This window comes from Pongo abelii, chromosome 1 (genome assembly GCF_028885655.2).
Source record: "Pongo abelii isolate AG06213 chromosome 1, NHGRI_mPonAbe1-v2.0_pri, whole genome shotgun sequence".
NCBI classification, from domain to species: domain Eukaryota; kingdom Metazoa; phylum Chordata; class Mammalia; order Primates; family Hominidae; genus Pongo; species Pongo abelii.
In genome coordinates this window covers 10,610,506-10,632,389 of record NC_071985.2, presented here as the reverse complement: position 1 = coordinate 10,632,389, position 21,884 = coordinate 10,610,506, and positions in this window count along the sequence as shown.

The following is a 21,884-nucleotide window of genomic DNA, read 5'->3' as shown; positions in this document are numbered from 1 at the left end:
TCATGTGTTTCTGAAAAGTCTAGAACCTTTATTGGCTGTGGTCAGAAGGAGAGGTGACTATGAGAGAAGGACCAAAGAGATGTATGTCAGGTCTCACTATCCAATACCGGCTTTGAAAACAGAGGAAAGGTGCCATGAGGCCAAAAACTATGAGCGACTTTTATAAGCTGAAAAGTGAAAAAATGGATTTTCCCCTGGAGACTACAGAAAGGAATGAAACCCTGTCACACCTTGATATTAGCATCATGAGATGAGTGCTGGATTTTTGGAGTTATGTAATTGTAAGATAAATTTCTGTTGTTCCAGGCTACTGCATTTGTGGTAATTGGTTATAGCAACAATGCAAATGTAATATACTAGGTTAGGCTGACAACACAAAACATATTTGGAAATGTTTCCTCTTCTGTTGTTTGAATTTCAAGAAATTGTGTCAAGTAGGTGTTATTTTTTCTCTAAATGCTGGTAGAAGCCACAGTGAGACTATCAATTCCCAGAGTCACTTTTTGTACAGGTTCTTAATTACAAGTTCAATTTTCTTATGAGATATAATCTGTTGTGATTTTCTATATTTTCTTATATCAGTAATGACAATGGTAATTTGTTTTTCAAAGTATTTTCATCTCCACATTGTAAAGATGCAAAAAAAAGTTCATAATAATCCCGTATTCATAATTACTATAGTATCCATATTGAAATCCTGTGTTCTCTTTCATTCCTGATAATGAAAAATTTTATTTTTTTCACTTTTTCCCTTTATCAATTTGGTTAAAGATTCTGAAATTGTGTCTCTTTTTCAAAGAACTTTTTGTTGTTGTCGTTGTTGTGTTGAGGATTTTTTTTGTTTATATATTTTCCTTTTAAAAAAATTTCAACTTTTATTTTAGATTCAGCGGTACACGTACAGGTTTGCTACTTGGGTATATTGTATGATGGTCAGATTTGGGCACAATTGATCCCATCATCCTGGCACAAAGACCTTTTTTTTTTGCTTTTTTTGTTTACACAATTCAATTATGATATGTATTAAGTTGACCTTTTTTTTACCCTAGTTTGCATTATAGAGTTTTTTGGAGCTGATGGTTTAACAGAAAAATCATTTATGAAAATTATTTTTACAAAATTTGTTTTACCCCTTTCTTTTCTTCTTCTGAGATTAGAATTACATACATGTTAGAATACTTAGTATTACTCTTTATGTCAGTAATATTCAATTCATATTTTAAATTTTTCTCTCTTTGTTTCAGTCTGTATAATTTTTATTGTATCTTTGAGGTCACTGTTCCTGCCTTCTGCCCTGTTCAATTTGTTGTTTAGTCTATCCAATAAATATTTGGTTCCCATTGTGGAACTTTTTAGTTTTTAGATTTTCTTTTGTGTGTATTATAAGTTTTTCTGATATATTAATATTTCGTCTCTTGACACATTATAGCCGTACTTCTTGTAAATTTTTAAAAATAGTTATAATAATGCCTTTAAAGTCCTTGTTTTCTCATCCCAATAACAGAGTCACCTGTGGGTCTGCTGCCACTGATTATATAATTTGTTTCTTATGGGCCACCATTTTTTGTACTTATACCTGCCTCATATATATATTTTTAACCGTATTTTACACCTTGTGTATTAGACAATGGACACACACACATTTGTTTTGTTATGTGTATTATCTAGAACATGCAAGCTCTTTTTATTGTCTAACAATTAGCGTGAGAGAGGCTGATCCTGTACATTTTTCCTAGAGTTGGGCTGGTCTGGGGAATAGTTTTATTTAGACTGAGTTTATGTGTGATTAGCCAAACTCTGAACCTTCTAGATCTTCACTACCTTTTTGATCTTGTCAGTCTTTGAGCTGCAAGAGTATTACATTGCTGTTTTAAATATTTTGGTTTACCTTTGGATTCAATCAGCTCTGGAATCCATGTACTCTGAGAATGTGTAAACTTTTGCTGCTTCTCTCTGCTTTTCAGTCCCTTCACCAGTGCCTCTTTCTTAGTAAAATTCAGGGAAAATTATCTGATGAATTGGTCTATCCTTGCATCTAGAGCTTGTACAGTTCAAGTCATCTTTTTAATTCACAGCATTGTATAAGAATTAGCTGATTTCTCTTTATCTCTGCAGTATCTTTCTATCTACAGCCACCTTACACCTTTATCTACTCATATTTTGCCTAGGCCCTCCACTTTGACATTATGTTCTCCTGTGATAGGCTTATTGATGTCTGAAAGTTAGCTTCTCAAAGCCCCTTTGTATATATCACTGTTTGATAGCCCAATATCAAAAGTATAATTTTTTTCTTCTGGGGTTTTCTTATTTTTACCATGCAAGTCATTTCCTGTCATTGTATATTTTAACAGGAAGTGGAAAGTCCTGTCATAGTGTCTTTAACATTATACTCTATCAATCACTGTGACTATAACAGTAATAGGACTTTGTACTTCATTTTAAAATGTTTTAGTTGATGCAAAAAGTTACTGTTGATTTCCAAAAATTAAAAATAGGCTGGGTGTGGTGCCTCATGCCTGTAATCTCTCAGTTTCGGAGGCTGAGGCAGGAGGATGGCTTGAGGCCAGGATTTCAAGACCAGCCTGGGCAACATGGCAAGACCCCACCTCTACAAAAAATTTTTAAAAATTATTTGGGCATGGTGATATGTTCCTGTAGTCCTTCCTACTCAGGAGGCTTAGGTGGGAGGATCACCTGAGTCTAGGAATTTGAGGCTGCAGTGAGCTATGATTGTGCCACTGCTCTCCGGCTTGGGTGACAGAATGATCCTGTCTCAAAAAAAAAAAAGAAAAAAAAAAAGACCAAATAAATGTATTTGGATTAAAGTGTTCTTTCCCTGGAAGTCCATGATTCAATGTTTTCAAACTTCATTTACTTACCAGATTTTGAGTTTCTGGTATACATAAGGCATGATGATAGATTTTGAGGACTCAAGAATAAATAATAAAATGAGTCCATGTTTTTCACTAAATATCAAGAGACATTTCAGAAAAATAACTATAAAAAACAATAACATATCAAACTAGAATTTACTGTCAACTGGCTGTGGGAATTGAAGAAGAATTTCTGATTAAGATCCACAGAGCTGAAATGTTAACCTGTGGATTGGATGTGAGAATCACACTTGGCAGTTGATGCTGACACACGCTTTCCTGTCACTCGACACAGAGCAGACTGACTGACGTGAGTCTTTGAAATCATTTGTCTGTCGTGCCATGACTTAGCCTTGGTCACCAACACAGACTCTGTGCTATCATGAAAAAAAAAATGCAGCTATCTTCTATTATGTAAAGTTTGCTCTATGGTCAGTATACAATTGCTTTATGAGATATGATCAGAGATCAATTAATTACTGTAAGCATACTGTTAATTCTCCTGATATTCCATGTAGGTAAAGGCCACACATCAATAGTAGAAGTGGTACAAAATATCCATGGTGTAGAGCATCTTGGATTTTTTATTTTATTTAATTTATTATTATTATTATTATTATTTTGAGACAGAGTCTTTCTCTGTTGCCCAGGCTGGAGTGCAGTGGCGCCATCTCGGCTCACTGAAACATCCACCTCCAAGGTTCAAGCGATTCTCCTGCCTCAGCCTCCCAAGTAGCTGGGATTACAGGCTCATGCCACCATGCCTGGCTAAATTTTGCATTTTTAGTAGAGGCGGGGTTTCACCATGTTTGTCAGGCTGATCTCGAGCTCCAGACCTCAAACCCATCTGCCTTGGCCTCCCAAAGTGCTGGAATTACAGGTGTGAGCCACCGTGCCCGGCCTGCGTCTTGGATTTTTAATTCCAACAGAAAATTACTGTGGTAAAGCCAGGGACAGGAAGCAGACTGGTACCAGTCCTGTTAGAGACTTCAGATTTCCAGGTGTTCTATTGGTTAGGAGGGTCAGAAATCGTGATCTTCTATTAGAAGAGCAGTACATCTTAAAATGACGCCTCCATGGATATTTCAGAATTAGTGGAAAATGGGGACAAAACAACTTGCTTTATTGCTATAGAGCTGTGAATGTGATTCTGTCGGAAGCCAAGTTTAGAATTTCCAGGAAATTAGTTTTAAATAAGCAGTTATATATATTTTTGATCATGATACAAAGCTATGAATAAACTAAAAATGTATTGTGCATTGACTTTCTTATTCACTTTTTGGTTTGCACTGGGAAGCACTAAACACTTGGATCTAAGAGTATGTGAGACAAAAAGTCTAATACTTCTTTTGAAACTCTCCAAAAATCCTTATGCCCGGGTTAGTAATCAGAGTCAAATTAATTGTGCAGTGTTGACAATCATCAGATCTATAAATAAGTCTCTTTATACTAAGAGGAGTAAATAAGACATATAAGCCTCTTCTTAGCAACAATCATAATAACTAAAAATACCTAGGTAGGGGAGAAATACGCGAGAACAGAGGGGTGGAATATTGTATTAGTTTGCTAGGGCTTCCGTTAGCAAAATACCACATATTGGGTGGATTAAACAGCAGGAATTAAATTTTCTCACAATTCTGGAGCTAGAAGTCTGAGATCAAGGTGTCGGCAGGGTTGCTTTTCATAAAATCCTCTCTCCTGGGTTTGCAGGTCGCCATCTTCCTCCAATGTCTTTACGAGATCTTACCTCTGTGTGTGTCTGTGTCTTAATCACCCCTTCTTAAAAGGATACCAGCAATAGTGGATTAGCACCCTATTCAAACAACCTCATTTTACCTTAATTACCACTTTAAAGGCCCTATCTACAAACACAGTCACATTCTGAGTTATATGGAGATAAGTACTTCAGCATACCAATTGGAGGGAAATAATTCATCTTATAACAAATATCTCTTAAAACAATTTAATACATAAATCAGAATAGATGCTCTAATATTGACTATTTATAAAAACAACTTTTTATGAAGCCACCTCACACCACTCCTATGAGTACACACAATTTTTTAATTCTTTCAAAATTATTTCATATTTAATTAGGTATGATTTTTAGGTAACAATGTAAATTGAGAGAAATTTATCAAGGCCCCTTTTCAAGATATAATGCAGATGGACATTTTTAGGAAATAAATCTGTAATTTATTATTCCCTGTGCAGGAAGCAGAGTTCAACTAGAAGCAAATGAAAGACAATGGAAGATAATCTTATAATATTAATTCACTGTAAGCCAAGAGGGGCTTGATCTGAGATTAGGAGGAATCATATGACATTTGTTTGGTGGGAAGTATGAGGGTGAACACACCTCCAACTTATCCTTCTCCAAGAAATATAGTGGGCACACAGAGCAGACACCCTGAGATGGTACTTATTCACAATTGATGTGTGGCAGATAGAGTAATCAATCAGAAAGAGAGACTGATTGTAGCTAGCTATTAATGAGGGTAGTCACATGGGAATAGCACAGCTCAGCCAGATCTGAAATCTTGCCTTCGATTCTACTAGCTTGTAAGGAGAACCACAAATATATATATTTTCCTTTTCCTTATCTAAAAATATTTCAAAGAGGTCCGGACATCTCTGAGAGAAATCTTAATAGTATTCTGAAATAGGTTCAATCTTATATAAGAATTTGATATGCTAAATGTGAAATGTTTTACATTAGTGGAGATACAATGGACTTTGGGAGAATGTGCAGAGAGACTGAAAGGAGTAAGATTGCCATTTCAATAAAGAAAAGTATAATTTGTTAAATATCACAGGAACTTGAGATGTAGTTCTATTGCAGGAGTTCTGGGCACGTACTCAGAGGCTTTAACATTTTCAACGATTTGCCTTGCATGCTACACATTATCTTCTTAAAGTAACAGGGCTTGTGACTGTGAGTGAGCAGCCGTTTACATGGTGACCTTCACAGTCATCCATTTTTACTTCTTACTATTTTCTCAACAAATTGCATGACATGATAATGCATTATTGTTTTGGGATTACTTAGAGACTTCGATTTACACAATATAAATAAGTAGCATATTATCTTCAGGCGTTTCAGGATTTAAATTACATGACATAAGGCCCTGAGGAACCCATTAAGGCCTCTTAAGACCATAGAAAAACTCAATTGGATCAGAAACCCCCCATGTGGGTCATTATTGTTACGTGGATTTCTTCAGAGTCTGAAAAAGTCCTAGGGGAGAAAGACTATGTTACTATGATAATGTGTAATTTGTAGAATCAATTGAACCATTTTTCTCTGTGTTTGTCTTGGAAGAGTCAGTGTCTAAATCCAGTTACACGGAGGGATATAACATGGCCAAAATAATGCCTTCAGATTGTTTCCTGGCTAAAAAGTATCTGTCTGTTCCCCTGTTCTTTAATTTCCTTGAGGTGTTCATGTCACATAAATTTGTAGGAGAAAGGTCCTGCCAACAATGAAATGAACCTTAACTCAAAATTAGTATTTAACGTGTGTGTGTGTGTGTATACCAGAATTGGATCAGTAGATTTAATATAAGAAAATATAGATAATTATGCAGACAACTTTCTAGTAGATGAAGATTTTCTAAGTATATCTCAAATATAACCACCATGAAAGGCATATTTTTAAAAACATTAAAAAGATTTCTCTTTTTGAACATATCATAAAATGAATATAACAAAAATGGATGAAAAGGTTTATTATAGGCTAGGCACATTGGCTCATGCCTGTAATTCCAGCACTTTGGGAAGCTGAGGTGGGCAGATCATGAGGTCAGGAGATCGAGACCATCTTGGCCAACAAGGTGAAACTCCATCTCTACTAAAATACAAAAAAGTAGCCAGGCATGGTGGTTTGTGCTTGTAATCCCAGCTACTTGGGAGGCTGAGGCAGGGAAATCGCTTGAACCTGGGAGGCGGAGGTTGCAGCTGAGATCACGCCACTGAACTCCAACCTAGTGACAGAGCAAGACTCCGTCTCAAAAAAAAAAAAAGATTTATTATATAAACACCCTTTCAAATCAGTAAGACAAAGCTGAACATCTCCAGTAGCAAACTGAACATAAACACAGGTAGGGTAATTTTCAAAGGGGATACAGAAATCTTCAATATGCGTATTAAAAATTACTTAAACTTTCTGCTATCCACAGATGTAAGAATTAAAGTAATAATGTGAAAGTGTCTTTCTCTTACAAACTTGGTAAAGATTCTTTTAAAATGTCTAAAAATCTCATGGCAATTATTTACAGAGAAAATACATTTCTTAATTAAAGTGTGATTTTTGGAAAATTATTTTGGGGCAAAGTTAATTTCTGCCATTAATATTTTCCATATCACTTCACCTTAAAATATAAATATAGTTTACATAATACTGTCTACCCAGGAACTGAGACCATGGAGGTTTAAAGAAAGGGAAGAATAAAGAAAAAAGAAATAGCCCTTTCTTCTGAGCATAGTTAGCTCATGGAAAACCTGAACAGGTAACTGTAAACAAAATATTTTTTTGAGAAAAATAAAACATGTGGGTGTGTGTGGTTTGTGTGGGGTGTGTGTGTGCACACGCATGCACGCATGTTTCCTATGTTTCTAGGTCACATTTAATTTAGAAATTCGCAATTGCCAAAATTTTATTTTATTTTATTTTTTGAGATGGAGTCTCGCTCTGTTGCCCAGGCTGGAGTGCAGTGGTGCGATCTTGGCTCACTGCAACCTTGCCTCCCGGGTTCAAGCAATTCTCTTGCCTCAACCTCCCAAGTAGCTAGGACTACAGGTGTGCGCCACCGTACCTGGCTAATTTTTGTATTTTTAGTAGAGACGAGGTTTCACCATGTTGGCCAGACTGGTCGCGAACTCCTTGGGCAGATGATCTTGAACTCCTGCCCGCCTGGGCCTCCCAAAGTGCTGGGATTACAGGTGTGAGCCACCACGCCTGGCCAGGCAATTGCCAAAATCTTAATTGCCCTCATGTCCATTGCCTAGGAATGTTAATTTGAAAGGTTCAATACTCTGACATGCTTTAAGTTTTCAAATGTCAGCTGTTTAGTGCAATGTATCTCAATTAGGAGAAAAACAGGGTGCTGTAATTAATTCAGTACCCTGAATGGAGCCTGTTCTTATTTCAATATTTAACTTAAAAATGTGGTTATTATCTAATGATCTCCTAGGTAATAGAATTCATTCATAATAAAAAAGTAAGAGATGTCTCATGGTATGAGAAACTGCTCTTGAAGGAGGATAATGGAATTTAAAAAGGTCATGAAATCTGGTCAACACTTGACATGCTTAGATGCAGTGCCAAACTCCTCAAACATGTTTTAGCTAATCTCAGATGCCGAGTCTAGGGTAGTGAGGGTAATGGGGGTAATATGGAAGAGACCTTGCCTGACTGCCTGTCTGTCTATCCACCTACCAACCTACCAATCTTCTATCATCTCTCTGTTCATTGTATTCTACTCTTACTCAATTTTGAAAAATTGTGCATTTTTTATAATTGAGTAAGCAGAGTACCTTTGGAAGCACAGGAAATAAGGAAAGGAAAGTGAGTGCTAATAAATTGATGGGGAACCAGAAAGCTGAGTGTCTGAAATTTGGGATATGTCTTTACTGAAAATCCCTATAAATCAATGCAAGCTAAGTGCCTTTCAAACATGCTTCACCATAGTGGAATTCAATACTGAGTTAAAGGGTAATTCTCACAGTTTACACTGATTGACACTTATTTAATTGACTTCCATTTTATTAGCTGTTTGTCACATAAGATGCATTACTCTGCAATGTCATTGACATTTAAACATTTGTTAAAATATTATCAATAAGTTGTTTAGAAAACTTGCTACATTCTTTCAAAAGTTTAATTTTAGATATTTTAATACTTCCTAGTTATAATTGTGTATACTATGTAGAAAGAATAAATTTTACTTTGAAAGAAGTATTTATAAAAGACAATATAATCTAGATATCTCTAGAATTCAAGAATTCAAAGATCAAATTAATTTTAAAGTCTATCGAAAGGTTTTTGGAGAAGATAGGATAACATACCCATTTATTATGAAGAATCAACAAAATGTGTTATAAACTAGTAAAAATAACTGAATTTATATTTAAATCCCTGTCTAAAATAATCTTTTGCAGGTGTTCCATTACAGGAATTGGCAATTTGAAATCTACATAATAATGAGACTAAGTACTTAAGGAAATAAATTTACCTGGATTGAAGATAAAGTACATTTTCTAAAACACATTTTATTCCTCAAAGAACTTAAAGTTACATTGTTAAAATGCTTAGCTATACATAGGTGAAGAATCAGCAGAAGACTCATAATTAATATAAATCATTTGGTGAGTGAATGCTTTTCTGATTTAAAATCAGCTTTCTTATTTCCACCCCAACTTCTCTGAATTCTAGAACCTGCCAGAACCTCTGTGATGTTCAGAGGAAGAGCTGGCACAATAATTTTTACTTCAAGTATCATTTAAACGGTGTGCAATCCTGCTGAGAACAAAAAGGAGCTGTGAGATTCCTGTAGAGCACTGGACGAGATGCCAGAATGTGATATCCTCACACAACTTTGTGTGTGTGTGTGTGTGTGTGCATGCATGTGTGTGTGTGTGTGTTTGAGAGTAAGAGAGACAGAAACAGAGAGACAGAGCCTGTGTGTGTGCTCATGCACAAACAACTGTTAGCAGTGTAGATAGCTCTTCGATCTATGTAACTAAGAACCTATCTTTCAGAATATAGAACTAACATACTTTGAGTATCATCTTTACTTATTTGTACCCCGGTTTAGGTCTGTATGAAATAAGAATTCATCAAGGGTTGTGGTTTGAGATTTTTCTCCTTCAATTTTCATCTTCTTTCATAAAAGTCTGCCTCAAAATAGATATGTGAATTTTCTCTCTGATGTTGGAAGAAAGTCAAATTTATTCTAACCCTTACCTATGTGAGTGCTTTTCACACATGGAAAAAAAGAAAAAAAAACTCCATTATAATAAAATATGCATTTTTTTCTCAGTCTAAATTTGAGATCCATTGAAGTATAAAAGGTTGATGCATGTTCTAGCCTTGGCCATGAGTTAGCCATAAGTCCAGTGAATTATGAAAAGAGCTTGATCTAAGCCTTATCATTCCCTAGCTTGGTATAATTATGCCACTGTATAAGATTATTTAGGTTGTGTGGAAACCCATTAATTCACAGCTTATAAGAGCATGTACAAATAGGAAGAAAAAGAAATTTTATTTTCATAATCTCTAATAATTAGTAGGATCCTTATTTGCCCTTTCATCGGGCCAAAATTCATAGTGGACACTACTTAAAAGGAACAAGTGATATGAAATCATAATTAAATAAGACTGTTTTCAAGGTTAATTAATCCCAGTGAGGTTAAGTTCAATAATACTAAAATAAGTCCAGTGATACTAATGAGGCTAAGTTCAATAAAATCGAAGTAGTCAATGAACGAAATCAAAAGTTTAATACTAGAAGAAAATAAGAATTTTGAGATCTGTTAAAGTATCTCAATTTGCATCAGGATATAAGAATAAATATTGCCACTTACATGCATAGGTCTCTAAGGTGAGAATGTCATGAATTGAGTTAGTATTTGATGATGTTTAAATTTCAGTAAGAAAGGGCGGGGCGCGGCGGCTCACGCCTGTAATCCCAGCACTTTGGGAGGCCAAGGCGGGCAAACACGAGGTCAGAAGATCGAGACCATACTGGCCAACATGGTGAAACCCCGTCTCTACTAAAATACAAAAAAAAAAAAAGAAAGAAAGAAAGAAAGAAAAGCCAGGCATGGTGGTGCATGCCTGTAGTCCCAGCTACGCGGGAGGCTGAGGCAGGGGAAATCACTTGAATCCAGGAGGCGGAGGTTGCAGTGAGCCAAGAGCCAAGATCATGCCACTGCACTCCAGCCTGGCGACTGAGCGTGACTCTGTCTCAAAAAAAAAAAAAAAAGGAGAAAAATTCAGTGAGAAATATGTGCAGGTAAAGAAAGGTAATTTTAATGTTGTTGGGAGGCTAGAACATGCATCTCATAAGCACCAGGTGTATTGACTTTCACAAGCATTGAAAGAGATGTTTTTCACTTGTATCTTAATCATGTGGTATACTTCCTGAATTATATGTAATATATAGGTAGATTCCACATATGTAGTAGTAGTACAAATTTTAATAGTTTTATTTCAAAAACAAACAAAAAGCATTGTTTTCTGTCTTTCAATTTAGGATGTATTTCTTTTTATATTTTTATTTCTGTATTTTAATTGATACATTGTAATTGTATATCATTATGGGGTACCATTTGATGTTTTGAAACATATCTGTGTTGTATAATGACCCAATCAAAGTAGCTAGTGTATCACTTGATGCACTTGTCATTTCCTTGTAGAGAACCTTAAAAAGCCTGTATTGTAGCTGTTTTGTAGTATATAATATTTTCCTGTTACCATAGAGACCCTCCTTAAAAAAATAGTATATCTTTTTTAAAGCAAGAATTATGATTGGACTCATCAGGGTTTTATGAGTTTTCAAGAAGCCTTTCTAATCCAAGCCAATTCCTCTTGTATTAGTTCCAATAATTGTTTTCTTTCTACTTCTACTACTATTTGTGCAGAGTGTGAATCATGCTGTATATTATTCCTCTAAGGTCCCCTAGCAAATCATACTTCTTACCTAGTAAGAAGTATGGTCCCCAGTGAGAGCTTGATAAGGGCTTGTGCATTTGTCTTGACCTCTTAAAATAGTGCCCTATGACAACTATTCAAAGAAGATTAATCTAATCAACCCACTGAAAGATGAGAGACTGTGAGGAAAACAGGTGCTCCATTCACTAGCCAGAATTAAGAACAGTTGCAGCTGTGAGTATGATCGTAGGTGAGAAGAGCAAAAGAGCTCTCCAGCGAAGCCCAGCCTTAAATGCTGATTTTCAGAACTGTGAGTAAATAAGTGTTACTTGAAGTCAGTAAATTTTGGTGTGGTTTGTTGCACCTCAGTTGATAACTGATGCACACCCCTGTTTCGTAACATGATTTTTATCTTTCACATCCACCTCTCTAGCTGAATAGCCAGACTATACAGCTCATTTCCTTTCTTGACTCACAACGGAAGAAGATTGAAGGCGTATATGTTGGGAAAGAGAAGATTTAGTGTAAGTAGCAGCATGACAAAAAGCCTGAGTCATACACAACCTCATAAGATCAGGGACATTTAAAAATCAGGTAATGAGTTGTAAGGCATATTAATCTAAAAATCCATGGAGCACAAATCCTATGTAGCTCTTACTGCATCACTTTAGTTAAAAAGATTTTTACTTAATCTCTAAGTGAATAAATTATATTTAAATCCCCCTTTCCTCTCACTTAAATATTTCTATTTAGTAGACTCACACCATGGATTCTTAGCTGATTTCTGCTTCATGCTTCAAATTTAATTTGTTATTTACATGTGCAAATTGGTTTTGCATAGATATGGTAAGCCATATCTGCTTAAGAAATGTTAAATTTCAAGAAATAGTCATCTTAAAATATTCTCTCATATTAAGTTTTCATCTTCCATCATTCTGCATATTGCGGACATCTGATCAGACTAAATCAGCAATAATTAGGCAGTATTTACAATTAAGCCAAGCTTAGAACATTGGCATATGGCTTGTGAGATCAGGTGGCTTTGTGTAGGATTTTTTGCATGGTTTATTAAAAAGTAGTCGTGTATACCTATTGGTATCACAAAACCTCTAAAAATATTTTAAACCGTCAAAAGAAATTATTGTTGCTTTTTCTTTCCCATCTTTTTATATTTCCCTTAAAGCTCCTGATAGAAATGAGTAGAAAGAAACTATTTTATTTAGAATAAAAAATCTCTAGGTTAATATTTGAGACTCTGGCCTAGTTTTCTCTAATAGCTTATCACTTGGTCAATAATGGCTTTGTGATTTGGAAGGAAAACTATCTAGAATAGGTGTCAGCATGCATTAGTGCAGACATATTCATTCATTCAGCAAATTATTTTGAATGTCTACTACATCTCAGCATTGTTCTATGCCCCATAGATACAGCATTGAACAAAATGGGCTAAGCCTCTAATCTTTTGGAGCTTATATTCCAATTGTTGTTTTAATACCCCCAACCCAAATGTAGTTGGATGTTGAGACTGATGATCCCTGTATACACACCAAAAGGATATAAAAGATTACTCATGTATGGAGGCTTTCAGGGTGGAGTGCAGGATAGGCATCCAAGCTGACAAAAAATAAATATACAGAAGAAAACATCACTAGTATTCACTGTGGTTGGGGGTGTGTCTGGGGTGAGGGTTTCCCCTGCAACAGGCTGTTGGTTACTCAGTTTCGACTTCTCCAGTGTCCAGAGAGGGAGCACAACGACTTTCTTACTGGCTTGCCCAGAAGGGGGACAAGAAGGGAGGAGAGTGGGATGGGGTATAAAAGCTGTCAGACTTAAAACATCAGAAGTAGCGTTAGTTCCATTAAAGTTCATGTTTGATATTTAGTTGATTACCAAAATGTGTAATAATTAAATAATTGTACTTACTTATGTAAGACTTTACGGTATTCTAAGGGGCTTATAGCCTAAGGCTGGTAAGGGAGATTGAAGCTCTGCTGAATTCCTTGTTCAAGAGCCCATGTTGTGCCTTGAGTATTTTGAGAAATGAAATTAGTTCCTTGGTCACTATCAATAATGTCTACAACTTCGAAAGGAATAAGAAGTGTCTGGTAATAACTTGTATTGTAGTTTGAGTATGTACAGATATAGGTGTGATTTTGACTTATATTTTTGTTACCTGTGAGGACATTCCCATGGAATTTTACCCCAAAGGGATGACCTTGGCTACTGAATTGTTATTCTTTGACCAGATGAGCAGACCGTTGGCAATAGTTCAAGAGCCTGGAAAAATATGCAGATGGAGATAATTGCGGGCTATGGCATTTTCTAGTGCCAAAAATGGCTACTTAAAGTTTGTTTGATTGTGCTGATCCTTGGGTATTGTCTTTGGTTGGGACATCTTTGTCAGAAATGGATGTAACATTTGTTAGAAAAGGTTGTACTATCAATGGATAGTAAATCTCTTTTGACTCCATTACATGTAATTGTGACACTGTGTTCTGTTCTATAAAGTACACAAACTACCTTTTCTGTTTAGTCAGTTGATCCCAAGAGGCTTTCCTGATGGTCGATGTGTCCAGCAGAGGGCTGACATACTCCCGTACCATTGCATCTATTATGGGACTGTAAACAAACAAAGTGACTTCCTTCTGTAGGTGGAATATGCCAGAGGCTCTACTCTGTATCATTTTTATTCAGTAAGAAGGATTCTATGGCTGTGTTGGATCTGTAGGATGCTTTATCCATGCCCTAAGGCATGATAGGAAAATGAGTCCTAAGGCCCACCTTTGAGACAAGTTAGCATCATTTTCCAAAAGGTTCAATATTCAGCCTACAGTGGTTATACTGATGAAATATATCTGGTGGCCAAAGAAGACCATTTTTTGGCACCAGAAGCCTATGAGCAACCTATAGCCAACATGTGTATTCCAGAGATTCCAGGACGCATGAGAGGAAGTTCTTGGGTCCTCTGGAGGGAAAGAGTGTCTGAGGTGTGCTAAAGGTAGTCTCTCTCTATTTTTTTTTTTTTTTTTACATTTTGTAAAGACTGGACCTTTTGTTGTGGAGACACCATTTAAAGTGGACCAATTTGAAGATAACTATAAAATGGATTTAAGTGAAATTTGTAAAGGAAGAATTTATTGCTTCAAGAACCAAAAATGCCAAAAACATGTTGAGCTTGTTTTAATATTGAGGGGTCTAATAGGGCAAAAGTTATTCCTTGATGGCAGTTTTTGACTGACCAAATAATGCCCAGAAATTTAAGTGAGGTGGTGGGACCTTGTACTATGTGTATGGTAATGGCTCATCCCTTTTTATCAGTTGCTTTGTGAGTGTTTGTATCTTGAATAAGTGCATAGAATGAATCTCCTCAGAGAAGAATCTCACCAATGTACCATATCCATGATGTATCATTCCCATTGATGCCATCAATCTATCTTACTCAGGTAATCGTGGATAAAGGTGGATGTCATTGAGATCTTGCCTGCAAAGATTGTGTGATATGGGAAGATTGTGGGGATACTATATGGGTATCCAGGTAAAAGTGAACTGTGTTGCGTTGAAGGTAAAGGAAAACTGCTAAGCGGCTATTGAAATAGGCAAATATAAAATATATTATTCAAATCCATAGTAGTGAGTAATTTCAGTAATATTAGGTTTTGGGGCTTTAATCAGATAAATCATGGTATTAACATGGTCTTATGTTAACATGGTATTATGTTAACATGGTCTTATGTTAACATGGTATTAACATGATTATCTGATAAATCAGATAATCAGATAATCCAGTATTAGGTACCATTCCCTTTTACTAGGTGTTATCACTGGAAAATTTGGGCTATTAAATGTGGTACATTAAATGGGATAGCAGGTAAAATGGTGCCTCCCTTTTGTAGGTCTGAATGATGAGTCGGTCTTGAAACTGGGGTTTCATGGAAGTCAATACTTAGGACAAAGACATGCAGCTAGTCAGCGGAGTAATAGGGCTTTGGACTCTAGGTTTGACTGATTCCAAATTACCTGTTCTTTCCTTTACAAAGTGCTGCCTCCAGTGTCAGTGATGAATCATTGTTTTCATCACATTGCCAAAAGGTAGTAACTGAAGTTCTATTATAAGATATAATCCGCCAAAATGTTTGGAGTTTTTTTTTATTATAATTAATCATACTCTGAGTTATGTCAGGAGATGTATTAAAAATATAACCAAAGGATAGTCAGAAAAGAACCACATTGCCAAAGCAGTTGTCTCTGAATCAGAATATATAGATTATAATCTTGTCTGTAACACTAGCTTCATGACTTTGTTCAACTTTTTAGAGCCCTCTGGGAATTTGGTTTCTAAAGTAACTTTCTGCCCTAAAAGTCTGATTTCTACAATTTACTATACATATTTATGATTACTGGGTGAGGTACACCTATGAGCTAGCTTGATTGAATATTTTTGAAGAATATTCAAGAACTACATTTTTTAAAATTTGTTCAGTGGGTTAATTCAGTAAGGACTATCTGCTTTTGCCCCAAGTGGAAGAGTGGTCCTAATCTAAAAGATACTTTCAACTGAGTTCTGGGGAATACTTTGCTTTTTCTCCCCATCTTTGTGTTTATGTTAGAATCTCTTGGTGGTCATATTATTAGATAAGGAAAAGCTGTGCTTTGGAAATAGCAGTGCCCCAGAAGGGTGGAGAACCAAAGCTTAGAGATATGCTAGAAATGCCATGTTCTGAAATAGGGCAGATTTCAGATGAATGATAAATTGAATGGATGAAAAATAGCTCTTAGCCACTTTATTCCCATGAAATACCATAATAAAGTGATGAGTCATAAGAGTAGCTGAAAAAAATCGAATTGTCAAGATTGGTATTAATATACAGAAAAATAGATGTTAGTAATATTTTTAAATATTAAGAGCTCTTTAACATGTGCAATGTGAAGACAAAAGCTTTGATTTTATATACTTTTGTATACAAAATATTAATATTTTATATACAATAGAGGCTTTGCCAATTGTGTTTCTAAGGGCTGAAGAGATATAAAATTATAATTTAAAAGCAACACTAATTTTGCCCATTTGACATTTAAGTCTTTATGGCTGAGACTGATCAATCAGACTGTTGAAATGTTTAACAGCATGCTGTAAGAGCATTCAAGAAGTCTCATTATTCTTACTTTATATGAAATAATAGTTTATTGTACTGATTTTCAAAATAGATTTATCTTATCTGATCTTCAAAATAAATTTTTCTATTAGGTGGTGAGAGTGCTGACCAGCTAATGAGTATGCCAACTCCTTTAAAAACTATAATTGTTGTTAGTGTAAATAGGTAAAATAAGACTCTTGTTATTCATTCAATAGTAATTAATTCTCCAGTGTTTTTCTATTACTGGTGCACAAATGAAAACATGCCCATGTTTGAATTGTGATAACACCCCCAAATTACTGACCTCCAAGTATACTCTCCTAGAAACAATCTGTTGGCTTTCTTCTATTTGTGCAAACTACAACTCTTTCAAGGTTTAGCTGAGAATACAAAAAACATTTTCTTTCTTATACCCTCTCTCCTTCACTTCCTATTCTCAATTCATAATCTTCCACTATAGGAGAAAGATGTGTGCAGTTTTGTGAGTTCATTTTATAAATCTATAAAATATCTATTGTCTGTCCTAGTTCTTTGTCTGCTGCTATAACAGAATAACCACAGACTAGGTAATTGATAAAGAAAATAAGTTTATTTGGTTCACAGTTCTGGAGGCTGGGAAGTCCTAGAATATGGAATCAACATCTGGTAAGGGTCTTCTTGCTGTGTTGTTTCCCATGGAGGAAGGCAAGAAGGCAAGAATTATGTGCAAAAAGAGAAAACAGGATGGGCCATGCTCCCCATATAACAACCTACTTTCACAATAACTAACCCACTTTCACAATCACAGCATTAATCCATTCAAGAGGATGGAGCCCCCATAACCTAGTAACTTCTTGATGAACTCACCTTTTAATACGGCAATTTAATTTCAACATGAGGTTCAGAGGGGACAAATATTCAAACCACAACATTGTCTAAGCCTGGAGTGAGAAGATGATGAAACTACATAGATTGTGTATGATATTTTACTGGTCAGAATGGCTTAACTTTACCTGAATTTCATTTGTCACATTAAAACATTCTTTCATTGTCAAACTTTAAAATGACTGTCAAACTGACAGCTGAGTGAGTAAAGCGGTAATTCAACAGCAACTGCTTTTTAAGAAAGAGGTATAAAGTGTTGAATCTGGTAGTTTAGTCCCTGTTCAAACTAGAATTTTAATTATGTAACCCTTACTTATTCAATATCTCATCATTAATGTTAATCAGACATATTCATTGTTTGTCTCCTACTAGAGGGGGAAAGAAATCTAATTATATTTGATGTAATATTTACATGTGTATCTAGATAAGACCAAATGAAGTGTTACTCCAATGAAATAGCAATGTTTCTGACATCCTGAGAATGAAATGACCCAATACTGAAAGACTTTTGATACATACAGTTGTTGTTGGTACATATTTGCATACTGATGTTATGATAATTATAAATAACTTTTATATTATTATATTTTGAGAAGAATATGCTTATCTAAAGTTGTTTTGAGTTCAGAATTAAAAATATTCTATTTCTATATTTGGATCAAACAAAAATCTTATATGTTTAGTAAGACAAAACATAAGATGGAAGACTATATATAAAATGACATATATTAATATATATCTGTATTAAGAACATTAATAGTAGTATGCTCATAAAATAGTCAACTAAAATATAATTCAAAAACAAGTACTCTTATTATTGTTATTGAGTGAAATGTTTTTTGTATAAGATCCTTTTTTAAAAGTTAAAATTTAGAGTTTTCTAATGTTATCACTATTGCAACTATCATCAATAAAAGCGCTATTTTAAAATATACAGCAAATTATTATCATTACTTATAAAGATATTCTCCCTTTCTACCTCAAAATATAACTGTTTTGAGGCTATAGAGATTGCATGGCATGTGCACATACACACTCAGACACACATTAAATACCTCAGCTTTAGGCTGAGCCGGGTGGCTCATGCCCATAATCCCAGCATTTTGGGAGACCGAGGCAGAAGATCACTGAAGCTAGATGTTCAAGAACACCCTGAACAACATAGTAAGACACAATTTCTACAATTTTTTTTTTAAATTTTTTGACTCGTGCCTATAGTCCCAACTACTATGGAGGCTGAGGCAGGAGGATCTCTTGAGACTAGGATTTCAAGATTACAGTGAGCTGTGACTGCACTTCAGTCTGGGTGGCCAAGTAAGACTCTGTCTTTAAATTTAAAAACTTTATCAAGTAATATTTAAAATTTTCCCTACTTTATCCAGAATTCATATGTCACACATGATTCCAGTCCTATCCATGTGTCTAATTGCATACTTGATAATATTCCAGCTCCCTGACCATTCTCAATCCATCTCTGACTCCACCCTATCATCCATGAACCTTAACTTATTATCCATGTGTACTTGGGAATGGAGGTAGAGAGATGATGCTTCAACAATTAAATTGCAGGTGCTACTAATTTGAAGAGAGAAAAGAAAGAACAGTGAAAGTATGACTTTTTTTTTTCTGACAGGGACCTGAAGCTGGGTCAAGCTATGGTAGCACTAGTATGGATAAAGAAGAAGGTGCTCACCTAAAAGTATTTGCAGAGAGGGATTTGACAACAATGAATCTTACAGATAGGGTAAGATAGGAATGTTTCTATTACAGTAGAAATAACAACAAAATGGCCAATATATGTTGGTGCTTACTGATCACCAAGTACTGTGCTAAACATCATAATCGCATTATCTCATTCAAACCTCACAAAGTGCCTGGAAGATAATATCACACAGTGATTACTTGCATGAATTCAGGAATTAAATTATCTGGGTCCAATCCTAACTTTACTGCTTCTAACGATGCAAACTTGGGATATTGCTTAGTCTTTTTTTCCTTCAGTTTTCTCATCTATAAATATTTGGCCTACCTTAAACATTTATAGTAAATATTAAATGATATACAGTGTGTCAATTGTTACAAATAAAAAATTCATTAGTACACCAAAAATAATTGAGCATCAGTATGTATCATATAACATTCCCAGCACTTTAAGATGCTGTTAAAAAAGTAGAAACAGATTCCTGACCATGTCAATTACATTCAATGAGAGTAACATTTAATCTGCTAACTACTATTACTACTGTTATTATATCAGTTTTTCAGATGAGAATACTGAGGGTTGGTCTGAAGTACCAAAGCTCGTTTTCTGAACATAAGGAAGTTTGGGCAGGGTCATAGACTTTTGAATTCATCATTCTAAAAAATAGGAATGGATGTGAAGAAGAATTTGTGCCCAGTTAAGGTTGGAAACCATACACTTGTGATATATATGTAAAATGATATTCGTGATTATATTATTAGTCTACTCACTTAAGCCAAAACCTTGGAGTCATCTTTGACTCCTATCTTTGTCTCACATTTTATATTTAATCAATCAACAAGTTCTATTGGTTGTAACTTTCAAATGTGTCTGCCCATTGACCACATTTTATAGTCTACACAGCCACCAGCGTAATCTAAGTTTCTAATGCCTTCCCTCTATATTATCATAACAGCCTTTCCCGCTCAGTCTCCTACCATATTCTTCACACAGATGGAAGCCATAGTATATCACTCCTTCACTCCAGGGCCTCCAATGGCTCCCATTTCTTTCAGAAGAAAATAAAAATTCCCTGCTAGGGCCTGCAAATCTCTCCACAAACTCTCATTCTTATTTTAGCTTTTATTGTTGTAGATCCACTTCACTTGCTCTGCAGTTTTATCTTCTTCCAACATACCAAGCATACTTCTACCACAGGGCGTACCTACTGCCAGTGATGCGTTCCTTTAGACATCTTATGGCTGCATTCACTACTGGATTCAGCTGTGTGTTCAGATATCACTTAGCTTTCCTTCATCACAGTGCATGAATTGGTACACACACCATAGCTACTCTGTGCCTCTTAATATACTTTGATTTTTTTCATTTATTTCTGACTGGCACCTACTGATTTAGCTGTTTCTTTTTGTAATTGCCATCCACCCCTACTAGAATATAGACTCTATCACAGTAGGGCCTTGGCTTTCTTCACTGCCATTTCCTTTCCTGAACACAAGTGCAGCACCTGGATCCAGCAGTCACTCAATTAAACACACACACACACACACACACACACACACACACATTTTAAATGAATGAATGGATGACTGAATGAATAAATCAATGAATTTAAAATGAATGCAATTTTTTTTTCAGCAGTATTCAGCTTACTAAGTATGGAAACACAGAGGCTGACTAATCCACAACTTCTTTCTTTCTTTTTCTTTTTTCAGATTTATACAATAGAAGACTAAAATGCTTGGGAGTGGTGTTAAGATATTGGTAAGTTGACAAATGAATCATCAGCCTTCGGTTAATGAATGTGAAGACAATGGTATTGACAGTTTAGAGAAAAATATATGAGCCTCAATGAGTTTGAAAATGCTTTATCTTTGTAGTAAACTACTAAGAGTTTGATGACAAAGAGATTGTGCTCAGAAGAAGGTGATGAAAAAGTGTTTTTATTAATATATGCTGTATGGAATAGGAATGATTCATGTGGAGTTGATGTTCAAATCCTAAAACTCTGAGTGGCAGGAGTCATCTTAAGGTAAAACCATAATTTCTATAAATGATATTTCTTTTTTTTTTGAGACGGAGTCTTGCTCTGTCACCCAGGCTGGAGTGCAGTGGCGCAATCTTGGCTCACTGCAAGCTTCGCTTCCCGGGTTCAGGCCATTCTCCTGCCTCAGCCTCCCGAGTAGCTGGGACTACAGGCGCCCACCACCACTTCCAGCTAATTTTTTTTTTTTGTATTTTTAGTAGAGACGGGGTTGCACCATGTTAGCCAGGATGGTCTCAATCTGCTGACCTCATGATCCGCCCGCCTTGGCCTCCCAAAGTGCTGGGATTACAGGCGTGAGCCACTGCACTCAGCCTTAGATTAATCCAGATGTGTTCAGAAATACCCTATTTTTGTTAATTGATAGGCATTAATTATCTCATTGAATATAGGAAGAAATTAGTGACTTTAGTTTTATTAAGGACTCTTCATACTGTGATTGATTACAGACTTTTGGATTAGCTAAGACACTCCAGATCTGACTGCATGGTCTAGCATTCTGATGGCTAATGTAGTATAGCCACCAGCTACATGCATCTGTTTAAATTTAGATTCATATTAATATTAATTATAATTAATGACATTAAAAATCCTGTTCCTCAGTCTTACTAGCTAC